We start from the raw sequence: 24,478 nt of genomic DNA on the forward strand, positions 1-24,478 counted from the left end.
ACCAATTTCATTTCACAACATATATACTTGACTCATTTGTATTTCTAATAAGCAATATCTTATAAACAATCATTCTTAAACTCTTTTTTATTTTACAAAAATTATTAAACTGTTAAAGCCTGGAATACATTCATCATATGAACTTATCAATTTAATCAATGAAAAAAATATGTTTTAGATTTTCATAAATTAGTTTTATTTTAGATCTTCAATAAAAGAATTACATTAAATCTATGATAAAGTAAAAATTTTATTGTTAAATTCTTAATATTTTATTTTAGTTGCTGATAAATTCCATAAATTTTAATTAGAGTTTTTAGTATATTTTGTTCATTTAAAATGAAATATAAGAAAAAAATAAAAAATTTATTTTATTAGGAATTTAAAATAAACTTTTTTCATTAAGTACTCAAAATAAAATTTGTTAATTTATTTATGGCATAGATAAATCATATTTTAGCTTATGGTAATTAGCTTTCAAAACTTACTATCTACAGTTTGCGTGAAAGTTCCGCCTTGAAAGCATCACCTACGTTATCAAAGGTTGAAAAACTCCCATTATCCATGAGGCCATACATATGAGAAGTATCCGTCAAAAAACTCCCATCAACATGAAGTTTCCACTACCACTTAAATGTGCTGCAAATTTGATATATACTATACATTGCTGCAATTAAACGAGTTGATTTTATATTCATTTTAAGACAACAGTACTTTTATTACTTCATGTTTATGATTTTTTCATTTCTGTTTAACAACAAACATGTCACGCTTGTTGCTTCAATTTTCTTACTATCTTTGGGCATAAATTAGTTAGTGTTTTTAATTGAACTCTATCAATTATCCATTAGTACAAACGCAAATTTCTAAATAGACCAACAAATTTCCACAAAATACCTCAAATATATTCTAAACATATTTTCATGTCCAAAATATTATTTTATAAATCTCTGGATTATTCACTGATTGTTTCATAATTCTCTTTTCTTAATTTAATTTATTATATTTTTCAATTAAATTTCTATCTAGATGTTAACAGAAATTATTTTTACACTTTAGATACTTTTTTTAAATTTTATTTTGAACTTCAATTTTATTTTCCCTTAAGTTTTTAAAAAATGAATGTATTACAAGAACTAAAACAGACTAACAAATAGCCAAATCTAAAAATAGGAATTATACTAGAATCATTTTGAAAATTAAAAATATATCATAAGAACAAAAAATATATTTAATCCTATTATTATAGGGATTAAAACAAAAAAATATATTAAAATAAATTAAATATCAAAGACAGTAACCAAAAAGATAATTTTACAAGGATCTTTTGAAAAAAATATTGTATAAGGATTAAAACAAAAAAAAATATTATAGAGATCAAATTGTATTATAGGTTTATTTTTTATAATGTTTAGTATACATATTATCATACGCTAAAAAAATATATATATCTCGTCATTTGTTCAATAATTAATTTCTCTAAAGAAATAAAAATAAGATTAAAATTAATCTAATCAAAAAATTGTATCAGATGGAATCAGATTTAAATTTTAAACCAATTTGATCAGATGATAAATTGATAAATTCCAACTCAAACTGTATCTTGTATATATAGTTGTTACTTTTTATTTAGGCACTCTGGAGTGACAATAATTTGTTTTCAGTGGGGTCTGGGCTTAAGGATTTTCCGACCTGTGAATTAATTCTCTTTTGTGCAGTGGAATTCAAATCCAACTGCATGTTTGAAAGATTTTTTGAGTCGATGGTGGTTGTGTTTTGTGGCACTCGGGATCGAGATTAACAGAAATGTGTTCTGTTTCTTGTTGCTTCATAGAAGTGTTATATGTAAAAGTGGGGAGAGCCTATTGGGAACTATTGATGGGTTGATAGTCTTGTATTTCTTCTGGGATTGGTATCTTGGTACCTTGTATCCTCTCTTTTACTGTCTAATTATTTCTATTATATATATCAATTAGCCTTTTCCAAATAAAACTTTAGGCATTCTGAACTCATATTTTGTATAGTTTTATATTTTCAGCAAATTTTAGTTTTATTCATTATTATATCGATGTATAATGAATTCATTTGTTGCTCATATTTGATTCACTTAATTAATTGGTTCACTAATTACAGTACTCATTAATCTGCTATTCACAACTAGCTCATACAACATTGCACATGGGCTAGTTAACGATGAGAACAACCTCAAAATTGCACAAGTGCACTATTTTCCTCACAAGAACTAATTAGGAATCTCTTTGAGATCAATTCAAGTTGATCATTTATTCTTTACACTTCTATTTTCTCAATTTTTTTTTATAAGCAATCTCTTGCCCAAGTAAAAAGAAAGTTTTGAATTATATAAGAATGCAAATTTTTCTTTTCCCATGTTCTTTGTTGAACATAAGAAGGAAAACTTACACTCACAAGAATTGAGAAGATTAAGAATAAATGTCATACCGGATGGACTCTATTAACCCTTCACTACACGGTGTCGTCTCAATTTAATTGCACATTTATCAAATTTTTATTAACTTTAGCATAATAATAAGTCAAGACTTAGTACCATGCATATAATATATGTAAATGGAGTCAAATTCATTGGCAAGACAACATGAATTTTCTCTATAAGTAAAAATCAAGTATATCAAGAAGTCCATTCATCTTGCATGATGAATGAGTCCCTTCATCTTGCATGATGAATGAGTCCTTTCATCTTGCTAAGCGAGTTTCCTGCTAGTGACAGTATCATAAGGGTTTTCTTCCGAAATTTTGTTTCTTGGTCTTGATTCAGGGATCTACCTGCATTGAGGGAAGGTTAGTTAAGAGTCTCAATCGTGAGAGAAAGGGTATGATGTGGAACAATGACGCAAAGTGGAGTTTATGAAAGAGGAGGAGGTTTAGATTGAAGCTTTGATGGAGAGTGGTGAGGAGGTAGGAAGTGAAAGAAATTAGGCTTTGGTAGTAGGGAAGATTCTAACTCTGGGATCTTTCAACAACAAGGCTTTCATGGCAACAATAGCGCAAATTTGGAAGGTGGGTGGGGGGTGTAGAAATCAAAGAAGCAGGAAGGAACATTTACACCTTGAGGTTCCTAAATGAAAAGGATTGACCTTGAAGAAGTAGGGTCATGGTGCTTCGATAGAAGATTGGTGGTTCTCAATTCAATGAGTATAGAAGAAAATCCTGGGGAGGTCAATCTTAATCATTGTTCATTTTGGATTAGGGTTTATGATTTTCTGGTGGGTTTCAGAACAAAGGAGATGGCATAACGAATTGGAGAATCGATGGGGAATTTTATCAAATGGGATAATTGCAATAAAAATGTTATGGGAAAATCTTAAAATAGAATAGGAATTTTACAAGAATCATTTTGAAAATTAAAAATTTAAAGGCCAAACAAGAAAAAAAAAACAGTATATTACAAGAACAAAAACTATATTTAATCCTATTATTGTAGGAATTAAAACAAAAAAATATATTAAAATAACTCAAATAAAATAAATAACAAAGACAATTACGAAAAAGATAAGTTCACAAGGATCTTTTGAAAAATATTTTATGAGGATTAAAAAAATAATATATTATAGAGAACAAATTGTATTGTAAGTCTATTTTACGACAATTTCGTATGACACTTCTCTAATTATTTCAATTTTGTTTCGTGTTTTATGTGATTTTAAAGAGTATATGTATATTATTTTTTTAAATAATCATATAGTAATATGACTTCTTAGCTTAATTAAAATATTTTATATACTATGATATTTACATTGACGTCATTTATATTATAAAATGTACCCAATCAAAATTTTAATTAGAGATTGTAACCAAAAGAAAAAAAACAATAATCAGAGAATAACACACACAACACTTATAATACTACGTAAAAGAACAACACCCTTAATTTTCCTCAACTATCTTCCCTCTCTTCCTCCTCTTTCTCTCTGCATGGCAAGCCTTATTTTAATTTTGTTGCTTTGATGTGAATACTGTTGAGCAACTAGAAAGTGGCTTTATTTAGATAATCTTTTATAGAACTTTAACAAAACACGCATCTCCAACTACAACTCATGTATTGATTGACATTAAGTTTGTTGGATAAGATTTATTATTATTATTATTATTTGCAAATGTTATTTAGTTTTTTATTTAATTGTGTTCACGGCCTCTTTCTTCTTTTTTTTTTCTTTATTTATCACCAAGTCAATCTTATCATTCATTTCTCGATAAGATTACTAACTTAACTTCTAGTTTATTTTATAAATTCAAAATTTTGTTGGATTAAATTAAATTTATTTTTAACAATTTTATTTTTAAATAACTTGTAGGCTGTAGCATATATTAATTTTTTTGAAACAATATTATTTTATGTAATTTTTTAATTTATAAATTCTTAACTTATTTTCTATGTTTATCTTTGTTATTTTATCATAATTTTGTAAATGTTTTTATATAATTTCAAATTTATCAATTAGTTTAGAAAATATATTTTATCAATTATTTTAATTTAATACACTAACTTATTAACTTTTCTTTTTTCTTTTCTTTTGTCTCATTCAAAATAGCATAATTAAAAAAAGGAAAAATATAAAAACAAAATGGTCTGCCTCGATTTTGTAATATTTGTTAGCCACAAAACTTTGCATTTTTTTCTTAAATATACTTTTAGTCCCTCAAATTTAAATATTTATTTTTTTAGTATTTAAATTCACAAAATATTTTTTAATTCTTTTTCTAATAAAAAGATCTTCATTGTATATCCAAATCACAATTTTAAAGACTAATAAATATAGACAAATAGAATCCTAAATTTGAGAGACTGAGATATAATTAATCTTATTTATTTTACATATGTTGTGCTCTCCAAAGTCCAAACAATCGGAATAACACACTTTTTATTTCCCCCCTCATCAGAGAGGAAAACGACAGAAAAGTAGAGCTGATAGATAAATTACAGGTGACGTTCCTGACTTCTCAATATTAGTATTATTATTACTATGGAAAACGACATTCCTTGTCTAATTTTTTTTATGTTGTTTAAATAAGAAGAAAGATAATAGATGTTACTGACTGGTTTGTGAAAATAATTATAAGAATAAAATAATAATTTATGAATGTAATTATAATAATAAAATAGACATAAAAATGTGTATACTAATATACTCTTTCTTTATATATAGTTATAGATTATTTTGCAGACAAAAAAAAAATCCATATTATATTATATCCATATTGACTTTGTTATCAAGTTAATAGGAGGGGTTCATTAAAAAAATCAATTTAATTTACTATTTTTACAAATTTTATTGATAAATGGTTTTATTTTTGCAAATATTTAAATATTTTTAATATTCAAATACTTTTTAAAATATGTTTTAATAAATATATTTTTTTTTTTGCAAATTGTAACTTATCCATTAAGTATATTATAAAGAAATTAAAAATAAAATAATTTTAATATCCTCTTTCTATATAATTATAATAGCTATATAAAATAAGAGTATTTTTATGAATATTATTCAATGAAAGAAATTTTAATATTTTTTGTTTAATAAACGTATTTTTAGAAACTTATCTTAATCTTTAATCTCTTTCAAGTTATTCTTTTCATATTTATTACTAAACCAAATTTCAATATTTATTATTAAAAAAGTATCAATAATTAAGAATAACCTTCTGTGATAATATAAATTGTTTATCATAAATAAAAAATATAATTTATATGTTAAAAAAATATTTATTATTATGAATTTTAATTATAATATATTCAAAATCATTTATCTATTTTACAAATTCTCTCTCTCTCTCTCTCTCTCTCTCTCTCTCTCTATATATATATATATATATATATATATATATATATATATATATATATATATATATATATATATATATATATATACACAGACTATGCATTTTAATTTATTTATTTTGAGTTTGTCACCACAAACTTATAATTTTATTTAAGTTTAAATAATATAATTATAATTGAATGTGTTTATATACTCTCTTTATTTTTATTTATAAGAAATAGTAAACAAATAGTTTTCTCCCTTATTATAAGATTTGATTTAGTCTCTCTTGTGTATTTTTTGACTAAAATACTCTTATTTATTTTAATCTATAATTAAATACTACTTTAAACTCTTATTTTTCCTTTCCTATGAAGATGAGAGAAGATAAATATAAGTCTATTTGGATCTAAGGTTAGAAGTGCTTTTAAGAGCTTATCTAATAAAAAATAGTCTATATTTCTAATAAAAAAGATGTCAAAAATACTTATGTCTTGTATCCAAACAGACCCATAAGTCTTCACAACATTAAAGAGAAATTTGAAAAATATTACACTTAAAGACAAATTTAATGCTGATATATAAATTAACTAATTTTCTTAATAAATCAACTATATCTTATAAATAAGGATGAAAAGAGTATATTTTTATATTTATTTATAGAAATCAAAGATGAGTTCATCAAATTTGTAACAATATGTGAAAAGTGTATTTTACCAAGTTTCCATGTCCATTTATATTCCTTTCAACTTATTACCCCCGTCTTATATATAAGCAATATAGTATAAATTGCCAAGATCAAGAAAAATGATGATCACATTTAATACTATCATAAATTTAAATTTTATTTCAAAAGTTTCCTTAAATTAAAATATTGTAAGTGATGATCTCATTTAATGTTAATACTCATAGTTCACCGAGTGAGTGTCTAATGAATAAATTTAACAATAAATTAAGGGTATAAAAAATATTTAACTCTGAATAAGTTTAAAAATTGATCATTATTACATATAATTAGAACAAAAAAATATATCATTTGTTATATATATATATAAAATTGAAGGTAGTATTAACTACTATCTCCTTATATTTTTTGATGTCTAAAATTATTACATACAAGTTAAGAAACATTTAAAGACACTGAAAATTGATGTATCAAAACTAAAATATCCTTATTTAGTACCTTAACTTTGGTACCTGCACCACTACTGGTAGATATTAAATAAAAGTATATTTAAAAAAAAACATTAGTTAGACTTTGAAATTCAAAAACATCAATTGTTTTAAGAAAATAATAAAAATTAAAACATCAAAAAAATCAGAATGAGGTACTTCTAGTAGTAACTTAGGATCCTTTGTTTGAATATAATGATGATGCCTAAAATGAAGAAGTATTTACAAGAAATAGATAACCGTGTCTTTAAATGTGTTAATTAGAGTTTTATTCTAGCTATGTTGATAGGTACAAATTTTACTTACAAGAGATTAATTTTACTTTGATGAATTCAATGCCTCAAATATGAATTAATCTTTGACTTTTACTAAAGAGACGGTCTTAATACCTCAAAAGGTGGCATTTTTTTTCCTTCTTCCCTAAATAAACATCTGTAATTGGACAAATAAATTTACACAACTAACTACGTGATAGTATTATATATTTACATTAGATAGTTTATAACGGATAATTGGTTAAATAAATTATTTATCTTAAATTGACGAGTTTATAATATTACATAAATTAAAAAATTTTACACAAAAAATTATTTTAATGCTAAATTTATTAGAATAAATAATTAACTTGAGTCATATTAAATTTTAAATTGAATTCTTTTTCTTGTATAATCAGTTAAACAATGATTATTTATATAAATAACTCAGTAAGCCATCAACTTTAATGAAATTTTTTAAAGCAATATTACTTAACTTTAAAAGCAACACATTTAAGTAACCTTGTTAAAGATGCTTAGTAGGTTTTTAAAATGCATATAATGACCGATTTAGAAAGGAAAAAAACTATAGAAATTAAGTTGAAAAATTAATGAAATCTTATTTTGATTTAACCTTTTATTTCCCTTTACTTCCGTTCATAAGCCGCTACTATTTACTATTCTCTTGCTTTTAGGCAAACATGGATTTTGTTTCTGTTATTATAATTAGGCCAGAGTAGTTCTTGAGCTCTAATTTACTTTTTGGTTTTGGTTTGGTATTCTAACTTTTTTCGTTGGATTTTGATTTTCTATATTTTATTTAGTTTTAATCTTATCTAATTTATAAATTATGACAATTTTTGTTTCTTAAAAATATCAATTGTGGCAGTTTATTACAACCATAAAAGATAAATTAGACTAATTTGAAACCAATAAAAGGACAAATAACCAAAAAAAGAGAGAGGACCAAACTGAAAATAGAAAATAAGGCTAGAGAATCAAAGAAAGTAATTATACCTAATAATTACATGAATCTTCCTGTCCTAATTTTTCTCTTATTACAAGCACAAATTAAATAGAAAAAGTTATTTATCCTTGGTCAACATGTTATTAAAAAGAATACATTCCTTCTCATTTTAAATTTATCACGATCTTCAGCACATTTCATTGCCATGTATAGCCTGCAGAATCTTACCATGGGCATGACCAAAGGAAACAAGGGGTAGAAGAAAACGAGATTTTGCAAATCCAAATTCTTCGAAGTCGTAACTTCAAACTGTGATTTTCATCAAAAGTGGTCAAGCGAAAGTTGGGTTAATTCCAAATATAAAAAAGCAAAAAAAAAAAACTTTTAAAAAGGCAAATGAAAGAGATACTAATATGGTTTTAATGAAGGCATAACCAAAGCGAATCAGAGGAAAAAAAAACTTACAAGATTTTGCAAATCCAAATTCTTCGAAATCGTATGTTTAATTCGTGATTTCTTTTCTTCTAAGAAGTGGTCTAAATTAAAAAATGTTGGGTTAATTCAAAATGAAAAAAAGCACACAAGCTTTTAGAAAAGGTAGATGAAAGAGTTGCTAATATGGTTTTTAATAAAGTTTTAGCTCTCTAGGAATCTCCTAGAAAATCCACCTATATTGTATGGGATGCACCTCGTGCTAAAGACCGAAGGTTCAATAAAGTGACATGTTATCCACCACTTTAAATCCTTTTGAAGATGAAAACTTTCGTGTCTAACTCTACTATGGCCTTTTTGAGGGAAATCTTGTATCATTTATTCAATGTCAATTGCCTATGGTTGTTGCCACATTCGGCCCTATCTATGTGCAAGTATGGGTTTTTTTTTTTTTTGGGATACTCAAGTATGGGGTACTTGTACCATAAAGATTGATCGATATCACATCTTTCATGTAATAACATTAATTCATCGTTATTAGTAGTTAATACTAACCAAAACCATCGAAGGAGATCTCCCTTTTAATTTCACCCCACTAAAATGCAACCATAATAATGATTATAATTAACAAAAGTAAAAATAGAAAGATGCCATTTCCAATTCCAGCAAACCTACTACATTTGATGCTGTTACCCATATCGATGGGTGCCACCATCTCCAATAGTTCACCTTACCAAATCTCAATTGAAAAGGAAACCCAAAAAAAAAATCTCAATTCAAAAGATTAAAGTTAGCCATCAGGCGATCACAATTTAGCAATCCTTTTCAAACCTGCCATAAACAAAAAGTAAAAAAATAAAATCATGAACAGAAGATATTAATGATTTTTTCTTACTAAAACAAGGCATTTGGTTTTTAAATTACTACTAAAATAGTATACTCATTAAAAACTTCACCGATATAATGTAAGTCATAAGTCAAATTTGTGAAAATTGACTTTACTTTATTTTTTCGCTTTCTGACCATTTGAACTGTCATAAATTTTTTTCCGTAACAAACTTAAACTGGCATAAATTTTTAAAACCAAACTAAAGTAGATTTTCAGAAACTTTGACTTATACCTTCTGCATTTAATAAAGAAAATACTTTATTTGGTGTGCATATTTGATTAGGTAATTTTATTCTTAAATCATTTTTTAAACTTTCAGATTTTTCTTCTAATTTATAGTAATTTTTCACTATTTCTATCTTAATAGTTTTTCTACTAACTGTATTCAACTTTTTTTTTGGTTTTTAATTTATTATTTAAAATTTTTAGAGGCACATTCCCCTGGTTAATAAAAAGAAAGAAAACATCTCATGCTAACAATAAACATAGAAAGTACAATATATGCAAAATTAAAATTGTGAATTACGCTTTTAAAAAAGTAGAACGAACGCTAGAAGGAGGGCTTGAACCTCCGACCTTGTGGTTAACAGCCACACGCTCTAACCAACTGAGCTATTCCAGCTTTCATTAATCTTATCTCACAAAGAGATTTACATTTTTAGTAAAAAGTTAAAAAAAGTGAGTTGAAGAAGTGAAAATGGTAACGACAAAACGACTTCTTGAGTCGTTGTTGTTATTTCTAACGTGTATGTCTTCAGTTTCGACTTTGGAGGGAGTCGTCGTCTCTCTTTTTTTTTTTTTTTTTCCTTTCATTCTCTCCCTCCCCTCACCAACACGACACACAGACACACCAAACATTATATATATTAACAAACAACATTGTCGTAATGTCATCATTCTCATCCTCTGTTCGTTCGATTCTACCGATGGCCGGTGCACACTCCCACAGACAATCACAGCTGCACCACCAACAACCCTCCTCACGTCTCCTCTTACTCCTCACCGTCCTCCCCTTGACTCTCGCCACCCTCGCCTTCGTCCTCCAATGGCGCGGCGGCGTCACTGACCCCGTCACCCGCTGGTCACCCGATCACGACCAGTTCCCCGGCATGGCCACCGCCGTTCCCTCCCTCCGCCACCACTCCGATTGCGGCAAGAACCCTCTCTCCCAATCCTACAACCTTCTTTCCTTTATTCGGGAATGGACCTCGATTCTCCTCTAACTTTCCCCCAAGGTTCCATCATAAACCCAAACCCTACCTTCAATTCCCCTCTTTCTAAAAATTCACCATTTACGAATCCTGATTCATTGATTTGATTTTTTCCTCTCTCTCTTGGAATTCAGATATGTATTACAACGAGCACTTCCGCGGGGTTGGAGCAGACGCTGCCGTGGATCTTCTACCACAAGGTCATCGGAGTCTCAAGTTTTCTCCTTTTCGTCGAAGGGAAGGCCGCGTCGCCTAATGTCACTAGGGTTTTAGAGACCATTCCCGTGAGCTCAAATTCCTTTCTTTCTTTCTTATCACGAAGAAATTCTCATATGTTTTTTCAAATTTTTTTATTTTTTCGGTTGATTAAAAGGTGTTTTTTTTTTAATCAGGGGGTGAAGATTGTATATAGAACAAGGGAGTTAGAGGAGCAGCAAGCTAAAAGGTATGTATATATATACACACACACTCATATATTTTTTTTTTTTGGAAAGGAAAGGCCTCTTTTTTTTGCTTTGTTGAGTGTTGTGACTTGTTGATTGAAGGGAACTTGTGGAGTATATGGGATTTGAAATCTTCATGTAATTTGAATGAGAAAAAAACAAAATTGTTTCGACAGTGCTGACTGTTTTATTGAAGTGTACTTCTGTGCTAGTATGTTTTTCTGAGGTTGAATTTTGACACGCGATCTGGATCTGGCTTGATTTGTGTTTAGTTTGTTGATTCAGATCTTTGGTGGAGGTTTGTGTTTTAGTTATCCAATAAATAACTGTTTCTGATGTGGATTGCTATAGTCTCTTGCATTTTTTATGGAAAATTTGTTCTGGGTTGTCTTATCTAAATGTATTCCAATTTGGGGACATGATGCTGAGATTCAGAATATGGATGTGATCAAATGCTTGTCCTATGAGATCTTACTGTCATATAGGTAATTGATGTGATTCAGGTTCTGATCCACATAATATTTTTTTAAAAATGAAATCAACATTGAACAGTTGAATCATGGCTTGAACAGTTAAACTCTTTTTTGGTCAAATGATTCTTTGGCATTAGACTGAAGCTTGATTGGTCAAGGGCTCTATTGCTTTATACCCATTCTTTTATCTCAATTATCAGACATTAAACCTTTTTTTAATTGTCAAGTTTACCCTTCATTATTTTTCTTTCCTTATTATGAATACCCATTCATCTTTGTGATTTATGTCCTGTCAGTAGTTTACATATTAAAAAAAATGATTATAAGAAAGCAAGCCTTGCACTCTTGGTACAGTGCTAGGGTTCTAGTTGTGAAGAACATCCTAGCAATATTGGGAGCCAAGCATTCTGAACTTTGCTCTCTTTTATATAGAATTATGGATTATGATATAACTTGTACATCTAAGATGTTGGGTTGGTTTAGCACTTTATCCATTATTGGCTTCTTGTTTCACTCATAGCTTAAGATATTGAGATCAGTAGTTTCTAATTGTCTTCTTAGATATTTTATTCATGTGGAGTTTCTGGGTTTTAAAATTATATGCTAAATTTTGCAACCTCTCCAAAATGTTTCCAAGTATTTTGATAGGATGATTTGTTCCTTATTTGCATATTTCTTTATTACTTCAGCCGAATATGGAATGAGACATGGTTGGCAACCTTCTTCTACAAACCATGTAATTATGAGTTGTTTGTGAAGCAATCTTTGAACATGGAAATGGCTATTGTCATGGCAAGGGTATGAATTATGATTTCTTTTATTGGATTATTTACTATCGTACCTTCAACATTGTAGTTTATCTTTTTATGATCTCAAATTTTTTTTGGGACGGTATTTTTTCTTTAGGATTCTGGAATGGATTGGATAATTCATCTGGATACTGATGAGCTGATGCATCCAGCAGGAACGCAAGAGTATTCTTTAAGACAGTTGTTAGCAGATGTGCCTGGAAATGTTGATATGGTCATTTTTCCAAATTACGTGAGTGCATGGATTTTATTTAAATCCTGAAGTTAATATCATTTTTGCCCTTTTGATATTCATTGATATTTTTAACTTCTGGAATGTTATTTGTTTCAGGAAAGCAGTGTGGAGCGAGATGATATCAAGGAGCCTTTCAGTGAGGTAACAGATAATTCAATTGATGTTGTTTGAAGATGATTATAAATTTAGTTCATGTTTGTAACTTCTTTTTCTTTTTGTTTTTATGGGTGGGGGGATCTATTAATTATCAGAAGTTTGTTGTCTTTGTTGTGCCATATTGTTGTGTGTGTGGAAAATAAAATACTCACTGAACATGAATTGCAAACATTTTAAAATTTATCTCGTAAAGAAATGAGGCAATCAAAACTTGCACACATATTTTATGTAGACATACAAAAGCAGACATGCATGGGCATTCAAAGAGTTCTGTATATGTTTTACAAAGAATCTTTTATGTAATGTTTACAGTGTAGAAATGATGTGTTTTTAGCTAACTAAGACGCGTTGTTTAGAACTTCATTGCAAGAGTCTTTTAAGTTTTAATGATGTCTATTGAACAGATATGAGGCAAAGGCCATCAACTTGTAGAATAATGTGATTCAGAAACCATCAACTTGTTAGAATATACTTTATTAAGCAGTATCTACTTCATACTAGTACAAATTATATAAACATAAACCAAATCCACTTTGCATTCACTTTCATATGAATTGGTGGTATTTGGTTGGTTAATGATATATTGTTACCGAACTTGCGATGTGGCTGTTGCAGACTTGCAATTTCTAAGGTTTTTTTTTATAATTAAATTAAATAAAAATAAAAAAGCATCTTTTGGGGTAAAAGCTATTGTTGTCGATCCAGATTTTTACCATGTCTTGTAGTCTTTTTGTTAATTGTGTTGATTGTTGCTCTTTGTTCCAACTCTTTCATCCTTTTTGAAACCAAGTATATTTATTGACATGTTTAACTTGCAATGTCATCATAGGTTTCAATGTTCAAGAAGAACTATGACCATCTTCCTAAGGATGTATATTTTGGAAATTACAAAGAAGCAACTCGTGGAAATCCTAACTATTTCCTTACTTACGGAAATGGGAAAGCAGCTGCCAGAATTCAGGATCATCTCCGTCCTAATGGTGCCCACAGATGGCACAACTATATGAAGGCACCTAAGTATGTTGATCCTGCCTGTCATTAATTTATGAGTGTGCATTAGATAATACATGTGCATATATTTGCATTTTTATTACCAATTATTTTATAGTGAAGAGTAGGTCTTGCTGGATCTGCTTGTATTTTGGAGTTTAATAGATGCCCAGTTGACCTGCTCAAAGGTTGATCATAAGAAATTTATGGGTATGCTGATTTCAAGTTTACTGTAAACTGTTATTCTCATATTGATTTAACTTCCTAATCTGCCATGCCAGCAATACACTCTATCTTGTGCAGGCCTCATTGTTTTGTAGGTCTTGTAAATTTCACCCAACGATATTGTGTTGAAAGAAGTGTGTTAGAGAGTGGACTGTTAGCTTTTCTCTTCTGTTTAATCTTTTGTCTGAAATACTTGGTAGCTTCTTACTGCTGTTAATTTGCTTGTGAATCATTTGAATAAACTATTTAAAGCCCTATGTTAGTAATTATTAGTGAAGAATGCATTGTTTCTATGTCTATATTTTGCACTGATCTGTATGACAAATCATTCATCAGTGAGATAAAATTGGAAGAAGCTGCTGTTCTGCATTACACCTACACCAAATTTTCTGATTTGACTTCAAGACGTGATAGGTGTGGCTGCAAGCCTACAAAAGAAGATCTTAAAAGATGCTTCATGTTGGATTTTGATAGATCTGTGAGTTATAGTTGCCTTCAAGTATTCTTGTTACCAATTTCTTGTAGGTTGATGAGTAAATTATTATTTGCAATTACATTCTTATACTTGTTGCATGTTGGATTTTGATGTTTGTTTAAGGCCACCCTAAGGTATCCTAGTTGAATCAGAACATAACTTTTGTTTGTTGTTATTTTTGTGCATGGTTATGTGAGATTCCCTCAGATTTTTTCTTAGAATCAGAATTAGTTCTTTTCTTGTTTACTAGTTGTATTCTGAAATACCCTTTCCTCCTATTTTCTAGATGGCTAGCCTTATTTTAATTATGTTTTTGTTTTACTTCCTAGCATGTTAGCCTGTGTGCATTTTAAGGGATAGCCATTTATGATTATATTTAGTCTGACATGACTCTTGTATGTTTGATGTAGGCATTCATAATTGCTTCAACTGCAACTGAGGAAGAAATGCTTCAATGGTAAGTAGTGATATGAAATCAATTACTTAGATTTTACTAAGGTATTGATCTTATTATTATTATTATTATTATTATTATTATTATTCACGGGGTGTTGGGGGTGGACGAGCAGTTGAATTTGTTGTTGAATATATGCTGTTTTTTAAAATCATGATAATTAGATAGTTTGTTCATGTAATGGATATTTGCAAATGCTAAGCAAGATAAATTCTATATGCTTTATCATTTACAAATTACATTGTCCTTAAACTTAACATACACATACATGGCGACAAGCTCGCATATTTGACTTGGTTTTAAGTCTTAATTTATCATCTCTTAAATGGGCCTTTTCTTTTCATTTAGGTATCGTGAACGCATTGTGTGGACCGACAAAGCACTCTTCATGAAACTTATGAGGAAAGGCATCTTGACTCGTATTTATGCTCCCATGGTAAGTTCACATGCCTGAAATTTGCTTTCTGGTTTCTCTCCAACTAATTTACCTAGTTATCTTCTGCATAGTTATTTGAAAACATTCATAACTTTTCCAACCAAAATTTATCTTTGCAGATTATTATTCAAAGTCTGAAGGAATCTGGTGTTTTTAGCTCTCTGATTGCAAAAGCTGCTCAAACAAAGTTATCCAAAGACAATTTTTTACAATCTGTTGAGAGTAGCAATTCTACCAGGAATTCCAGATCAGAAATTATATCTTCTAGAAAAATTGATGCTGGTGGATTATCCCAAGCAACTGCTAGAAGAATTTTGGAAGTTATAGATGACTCACTCCCATCTGCAATCCCACCATTATCTCCACCCAGCCTTGATCATGCTGACCTTATTATATCCTAGTTTTTTTACTGACTCCTTGCCGTTGCCAGAATTTATTTTGAAGATAATCCAATTCTTGACTTTTGGGGAAAACTTACTCAAGACATATCATAGAAGCTCTTCTGGCTGTCATGATGGGCATTCCAGTTTTTGGATTCTTAGGGTTTTTCCCGATCATTACCCAAGCGCTTATGTAAATTTCAGGTATAGATCCTAGGTTTAGTGTAGAAATCATACAGAGGAGATTTTGCTAGCATTTTCATTATTCTTTTTTACCTCTAATCTGTTCTTATTTCTTCCTTTTGGGCACATTGGCTGCCATTGTAATGGAAAATAGTGGCGGATTGTATTTTTTTTTATACACATTGAGAGAGACAGTGTTATACAAGATTAAGATTTTCTCCCCAAGTTGGAAGTAGAAATGGTTCATGCAATGAAAAAATTGTTTTGCCAAATTTTGCAAGCATTATAATTGACTTCATTAGTACTGTTGTTCATCCAAAGGGAATTGCAAGAGCTTATGTGCTTGTAGAATCCACAATGGGAAGAATATGTCAATTGCAATAATTTCTATATACCTGAACATTTTACGGGAGTTTAATCTTTTTTAATATTAGAATTTATAATATAACTTAGTATCTAATTACATTTCTACTCTACTAATAAATTTAGATTTTTCAAAGCATACCTTACACATCTTATGCCTTTAAAGTGAATTAATACTTTAATGTATGGCAATATATACATCTTTGTACATTATATTTGATTTTTTATTAAACAATTCCATTATTTAAATAATTTGAATATCACTTCAAAAAAATTATTCCAAATATGGGATAAAGAAAAGAATAAGCATGATCCCCGTAAAAAAAAAAAAAGCATGATCATTAACCATCTGATCATTAATATCTATTAAGTATAAGTCATAAATGGAAAATTAATCAGCCGACTTTCATTCTATTAAGTAAGTAAAGTATTAAAAAATTATAACAGACAATAGATTAAGGAAAAGGGTCCCTTCAAAAAAAAAAAAAAGAATAAAGGATTAGTTGAGGAAAATGTGGCAGGAATCCTAGAAGTAAAAATTGATTGAAAGGTAGGGATGAAAATGGATAGTGTAAGGAGACAATAGTACAACACTCATTCATATGCCTATGTTTACGTTTTTTTTTTATAAAAAAAACTATACCTGCATGGGGTAGGGGTAGTAACCTCAATTAAAAATTAATGTATATATATATATATATATATATATATATATATATATATATATATATATATATATATATATTAATGATGTTGTTTAATTTAACTATATAATATATTTAAAATATACAGTATTTAATATTTATTATTTTAAATAAGCATTAAAATAAATTAGTTTTAAATATTTATTACATTTTAAAAATAATAAATACAGTATATTTAATTAATACAACAATCTTATTCAATTTGAGTATGTATATGTATAATATTTTTAAAACATAATATTTAATGTTATCAGACAGTCAATTATACTCATAGTATAGCTATTATAGTATCTATTAATCACAAGAAATATAATATACATTTATTGAACGTATGAGTTTTTATACAAATGAAGCGTGTGCGAGAAACATTGATAATCCTATGATGAAGGCAAACAAGTGCGTGAAACATGCATGAGGATACAGAAAAGTGCGAGAATTGGAAGGATAGAGACCACAATGTAAGTCGAGAGAGCGATGAACGTCAAGCACCAATCAGAGACATATATTTAGAAGGATCCAACACACTTAAAAAGAGGGTAATTGTTGTGCGGATCTTTTGGCTAGAAAAGGTTCTTTTTCTCATGCACCAGTGCCCTTCCTTTCTTAATCTGGCACTTCTATCATATGCCCCTAATTAACACTCTCCATGTTTAACCTTAGTCCTTGGTGTCTTTGTATTTCGTCTTCAGCATTCTGAATGATAAAAAAAAAATGAAAAATACTAATCAGTAAGAGTAATAATTAAAGAACTAAAATGAAATTGAAATATATAAAATTATGTTGTGTATAATTTTTTTTATGTTCTCCTGTAATGTTCACAATAAATATTTTCTTTTTTTAGTTTTTTAGTCAATATCTTAATGATATTGGTTAGCAAGACAAAAAAAAAAAATACATTTTTCATTATTCTTTATTTATGGTTTTCTTTAAAATGTTGCATCTTGTTATTTTATTTTTAAATAGCATGTGTGATTCCATATAAAAAAGAAATGTTCATTTTAAAAATGTTCTTTTCGTAGTGGCTTTGTTTTGGTTTATGTGGATTTTATTTTTTATTTTTTTATTGTGATCTTTTGGAAACTCTTCCCTGCTTGTTTCCATGTTTAGTAATCTCCAATCTCCATGTCTCGTTAAAGCTAGCAGTGCCTAAGTACTTTCGACATGGATGGAATTGCATGCAAGACGATAAAGATGATCCATCAATTAATGTCTTTATTAAAAGATATATCCTTTTGAAAAAGAAAACAAATACAAAAAAAGGGATTGAATTGGAATTTTAAAATTTTCTTGGCAACAATTTTTTCTGAAATAAAACCCAAGAGCTCAAACAAGTTTTGAAATAATATATATTTTTCAACAAACACTTATAGGAGAAGAAAATAAGAAGATAAAATGGTTAGGTTTCTTTTATAAATTAAAATTAGTTTATGCATAATTTAGATAAATAATAAGAGAACTTTTATAAATTGATTTATACACAGGTTAATTTTAATTTGAGAAAAATTTAATTAATCAATTATTTTTATTTTCCTTTAAATGCTTATAGAAAATTTTATATAAACAAAACCAAAGTTATAGATTATATGTCTAAAATAATCAAACAACTCAATTGAACTTCTCCTAGCTTTGAAGAGATAATGAAAAGCAAATTATGAGTCTATTTTGTTTATCTGAAAGAGATTATAGGATAAGAGGTTATCTAAAAGTCTAATGTGTAAAGTTACTTCTAAATGAGTTAATTTTGTGTTGAGATGATATTGATTTAAGTGCTTATTCAAAATGGTAGGTAGTGTTTGGATGAAATAGCAAAATCACTTTTATATAATTAAAATTATTACAAAATATGTTTTTAAATTAAATATTATTAAAGTTAATTAAAAAAATATTTTCTCTATTATTGCTAAAAAAATGTTTGAAGATATCTTATAAAATATTTTTTTATTTTAACTTTTTTAAAAAATTAACTTCGTTATAATTTATCGGTAAAAAGTATTTGTATATATGTTTGGTCGTCAGGGAGAGTGAAAAATCCATATTTTCTTGAAAACTTTGAGATAAAAAAAAATACTAACTCTAGCTTTCCTTCCAAACAAAATTAATTGAAATGAGCTCCAATATAAAAGTGTTTAAGTAAAAGTGGCAAAATAGGTTGAACTAGGCTAGTCAATTTGAATTTGTCCTATAAAATATAAGGTTTGAATTTTAAATTTTGAGTCTGAATTAAATATAAACATTTTTGGAAAAAAGATACTAACTCTAACTTCCCTTCCAAAGTTAATTGAAATGAGCTTTACTATAAAACTCTTTTAAGTAAAAGTGACAAAATAGGTTGAATTAGTCGAATCAATTTGAATTTTTCCGATAAAATATAAGGTTTGGAATTTAAATTTTGAGTCTGAATTAAATATAAACATTTTTTTTTACATCCAACTTGTATAGCTAGCTCGCAACTTGCATTAAGTCGGCCTACACCGAGTCAAGTAATTTGTTTTAACATCTTTACTTCTAAGCAAGAAATAACTTATATCAAAAGAAAAGCTTTTAGTTATTCTAGCCTGTATATATCCAAATACCCTCTATATAAAAATCTTTTTCAAATAACAAGTTACCCTTTTCATAGGACACATTAACTTAAGTAATAAAAGAGATATAGAGAAAAAAAAAATACAGACGTTTATTAACTACTTGACCATAACTTTTAGCAAAATAAACTAATTTTTTTCTCCCTAACTAATTAAAATGAGTAATAGAAGAAATAATGTAAGAGTAAAAGAATGATTTTAAGAAATCTTTTAACACGATAAACCCTCTCAATATGAAAGAAAAATCACGATAGCTGGTTCAACAAAATGTCTCCATTATTACAAAAATGATTATAATGACTTTCTTAATACAGAAGAAAATCTCTCTCTAATATCAACCAACTAAAATAATATACAATATTTATAAAGAATAATTCTAAATCCTCCTATAATGTATATTTTTCTACTTCTCTTGTAAGTATGATTATCAAACTCTTGAATTAACTTGTTAATTCTTATGAATTTATGAGTTCGATCACTTGTCCTTTATTAGTTGACTTGTGTACAAATTCTTTTTTTAATAGATTCTGAGTAAATTTTATGCAAATTTTGTAGACTTTCGAGTTTATCATTTAGTTAAAAAAAAAATTAAACCAAGTCAACTATGTGCATTTAGGTTCAGCATACCTACATTTAGTGTGTTATTCGTGAATCAAAGAAACCTCACTTCTAATCCAACATCAAACTTTCAATGAGAATACTCTACCGTTACTATATCACTTCTAGAAGCTATTATCTAGTAATGATGTGATACTAGATTTAATTATCTAAATATTGTAAAATTTATAATTTACTATTTACTATATTATGTTATTGAAATATTCAATTGATATAATATTTATAAATATTTTGTTATTAATTTTATATATGAAATAGACTATTATGGGTTTATGAATGAAGTCTATGAAGTTTCCACATGCAGATTCTCGAATTTGATAATCTTAATGATAAATATTGAATGTATTATTATATTTTCAAAACATTAAATGCATATACTTTTTAATTTATACTTTTTTTTATAAAGTATAAGAAGATTTATATGAAGATATATATAAGGATATAACATTACTTATGTATCAAATCTTCCTAAGTATAATGAAAATACAACACTCTCTTGAAGAGAGTGACTAGAACTTTTTATCACTCTTGGAAATGAACTTGCTTATTAGATGGAATCTGCCCTTCACAAGTTTCTTAATAATATATAGGAGGAGAAATTTTTACCAGAATAAAACTCAAGAAATACATTTCAACCCTTCCTTTTGTGTTTCCTTGTGTATCTTATGGTTAATATTAAGTCTCAACCATTGGCTAAAGCTCCTAGCAATGTAAGGGAAAACGATTATTCAACTGGAGTTATGACATATTAATTCAAGCAAGAAATTAATCCTAGAAGGAGCTTCTATTTCTTGTCCATCAACTTTCTTTAAGATAACCCCTATTAGAGAGACACAACGGAAATTTTTATTAAGCCATTATATACTCTCTTGAGAATTATTCTCATTGTTGATAACGAAATTCTTATAATTCCTTTTGGAATTCCTATTCTTAATTAAAAAAAAAGACTATGAAGCAAAATATGTTAACTAGATACATATATATGATTTAAAGATAAGATAATCACATGTGTCTCATCAAAGTCAGAATATGACAATGTGTAGAAGTATAAAATTTCAAACAAAATGTGGGATACTCTAGCTGATCTTGCTCTTGAAGGAACCGACCAAGTAAGAAGGACAATGATTGCAAATTGGTGCACCAATATAAGTTGTTTCAAGATGAAAGAAAAAGAAGAACATCGATGATTTTTTCTTTTTTTTTATTGAATTCCAAACTATAACAATAAACACACCTTTGGGAAGAAACTACAATAAAGAGGATTAGTTCTTGAAACTTCTCAGAAGATTACTTAGTCATTGAAAACCTAATCACATCCAATTAGTTAGGAAGTAAAAGATCTAAGTACACTTAAGTTAGATGAACTTTCGGGTTTGTTATAAATCCATGATTTAGATCAAAGCTGAGGAAATCTCAAGAAAAGGATAAAATCTATTGTTGCAAAAGCTATCTCAAAGCCAACTTCAACATCCATAGTCTAGAGCGATAGACTAGATAAACATTAAGATGATGGCTTAGAAACAAAAGATGCACTACCCTTGATCTATAAAAGAATTCAAATATGTGAAACTAAAAGGAAAAATGACAATGATCTTAAAGAAAAGCTTTAGCGAAAGAAGACAATAACTTCCCCACCAATTTGATATCATACTTTCTATCTCCTGCAGGTTTTCCCCTCAAGTTTCCATTTGAGTTTCCATGATTGGCTTGATCTCCCTTATTGTCAATGCAGTTATTTCCTAATGCAAATCATTTGCAATTAATGCTAATGATTGGACGGTTTCTTTGGATTATGAGACAAGACCAAGACATTTTTCGCACTACATTTCATCAAATCAATTTTGGAAGAATATTTAATACTTTGTGTAACCACCTTATTTTAGGTATTATTACATCGAACAATTAACCATGGACCCTAATTACTTTGTAGGTGATTCGTTGATTTTTTTTTTATCCATAATATTTTTTTTTTGCATTAGATTAGAAAGTAGGGCTGGTGTCAACCCTCGGCTCCTTTTGCATGGTTGCATTGGCTACCTTATTGATACTTTAGACATCTTATTTCCCTCCTGATTATTTTTTTGGTTTACTAAGTATTTTTTTATCAAAAATAATTTTGTTTAAGTTGAATAAGATCATTATGGACCATAAAATTCTTCCTCAGGGGTATGCAAAAATTAATTCAATAAAAAAATTGAATCGAATTGGTTTCAAACTATTTTAATCAGTTTGATTTTATATCCAAATAGTCAAATTGATTTAAAAATTAGTTCAAAACTGAATTGGTTTTAAAAAATTGATTCTGAACTAAACTAATTTTTAATCAATTTTAAACTAATTCTAAAAGTTAAATCAGTTTTAAACTAGTTTTTGAATTATTTTTTTATAAATAATAAAAAAAATTAAACAAAAATCAGTTCAATTAACCTAATTGATTTTGTAGAAACAATTTGATTAATTGAATTGATTTTATAAAACAATGCACTATTTTTTTCTTGAATTAGTTAAGGGGAAAAACAAATTCAATTTAGGTTCGGTTACAATTTCAATAAATTTTTTTAAACATCCCTAATTATTACAGTTGCCTGTGAACTCAGTACATTGATCCTCTTTGTGCCCAAATCACCCACATACACCAAAAGCAAATTGCATGTAAACCTTTATATTCTAAGTAAAAAGCGATAATCTTTAACAATAGAAGAGTGACCAAAGGCTTATCATGATCCAATTCAACAAAAATTTGAGCAATTTCACCTTGAGAATGAACTGAAATCAAATGATTAATCTTCATAATTTCCAAGGGTTATACGACCATCCAAGTATCATCCAGTAAGGCAAATTTATAATTTTCCCCACTACTAAAAACTAATCAGGAAAAGCCATTAATTGTACATATCAATAATAAATACCATTCGTAGTGCAATTCCTCTGAAGTTTTGATTCCAAAGTGAGGAAACTAATTATTTCCTCTAACACCTTAACAACTAGCGTATTTTTTTCATGGGCTTGTCCATAAATTTATTTCCTTATCGCTAAGAGGAATTACAGAACCATCACAAATTCACAATGCTTCAATGGACCATACCCTCTTTAACCTTAGTCATATTCTCTGAGTTATACATTCAAACACCCCGCCTCCAATATAGGCTTCATAATTAGTTTATACATATATGGAGTTACGTACGATACCTCCCATGACAATGCCGTCGATGGTCACCTCACCACGTTTTCTCTCATCACCTATCCTCCCTTCACCCTTTTCGTACAACGGTTAAGAAAATCACCCTCCTAGCTCGAAAAGACACAACTAGTCTTTCCTTTCTCAAAAACCCTAGCCATGACACTCTCACGAACTTGTTAAGAACTCCAGATAACCTCATGCATTTTGAATATATGATACGTGTTAGTTGTAGATTAGTTCATATCATTCAAAAATTTTCAATATCAATTTATTAAACACATCCTCAAATCAAATAACTAAGGCCCCAATTGGAAGAACTTATTATAAAAAACTTTTTTGGACTTATAAAAATACCTTATGATTAAGATCATATGTTAAGTGTTTGCGAAAGTGTTTGGGAGAACTTACAAAAATATCTTATAACTAATCAATATATATGATGTTTTTAACTTATTTTTGCAAGTTCTCTAAGATAGCTTATATGAATAGCTTATGCAAAGCTTATAAAAAGACCCACTTTCGAATCATGTCAAGGCCAAACATTTAGAGCGTGCATATTATTATAATTTTTGTTTCTTTCCCTAAATTAAATATCTTATTCTTTTTAGTTTGTGCACAAAATGAATTATAATTAGTTGTTGTTAGTAAATATGTTTTTATTTTTTCTTTGTTCCATTCTTTTTTTATTATTAAATTTATGTTTTTATATGTTGCTAGTAATTTCTTTTATATGTTTCCCTGATAATGGTTTGTAGTGACTGAATTTTTAATAAAGAATTACTATTTTTTATAATTATTTTGGAGGCAACCAACATGGTTAGATCATTTGCATCAATTATTGATTAGTTTATATTAGACAAACTTGTTCATTAGGCAATTTGTTCTTTGGAGGCAAACTTGACCAACATGGTTAAACCATCACCCAACTAGTTCATTAGGCAAACTTGTTAATCTTATCTAATCTTAAAAGAAGTGTACTAAACACAAAATTTATGTAATAAAAAAAAGATGAAAAAGAAATTTCAGAATAATCTAGCATTGATAAACTTT

The 24,478-nt window shown here is 28.1% G+C and overlaps 1 non-coding gene and 1 pseudogene across 2 annotated transcripts; one reads left to right on the top strand and one right to left on the bottom strand.

Annotated features, from left to right (window-relative positions):
* Positions 1–10,058: 10,058 nt before the first annotated feature.
* Positions 10,059–10,132, bottom strand: TRNAN-GUU (transfer RNA asparagine (anticodon GUU)). Its single transcript has one exon. It is a non-coding gene; the product is annotated as a tRNA-Asn (tRNA).
* Positions 10,133–10,267: 135 nt separating this feature from the next.
* LOC100775265 (glycosyltransferase-like At2g41451) lies at positions 10,268–16,252 on the top strand (annotated as a pseudogene). Its single transcript, XR_001386632.3, has 11 exons — positions 10,268–10,745; positions 10,856–11,005; positions 11,114–11,166; positions 12,327–12,435; positions 12,544–12,678; positions 12,778–12,822; positions 13,667–13,854; positions 14,389–14,530; positions 14,938–14,984; positions 15,330–15,417; positions 15,537–16,252. The product of XR_001386632.3 is annotated as a glycosyltransferase-like At2g41451 (transcript).
* The last annotated feature ends 8,226 nt before the right edge of the window (positions 16,253–24,478 follow it).

The sequence above is a fragment of the Glycine max genome, chromosome 19, assembly GCF_000004515.6.
Source record: "Glycine max cultivar Williams 82 chromosome 19, Glycine_max_v4.0, whole genome shotgun sequence".
Classification (NCBI taxonomy): domain Eukaryota; kingdom Viridiplantae; phylum Streptophyta; class Magnoliopsida; order Fabales; family Fabaceae; genus Glycine; species Glycine max.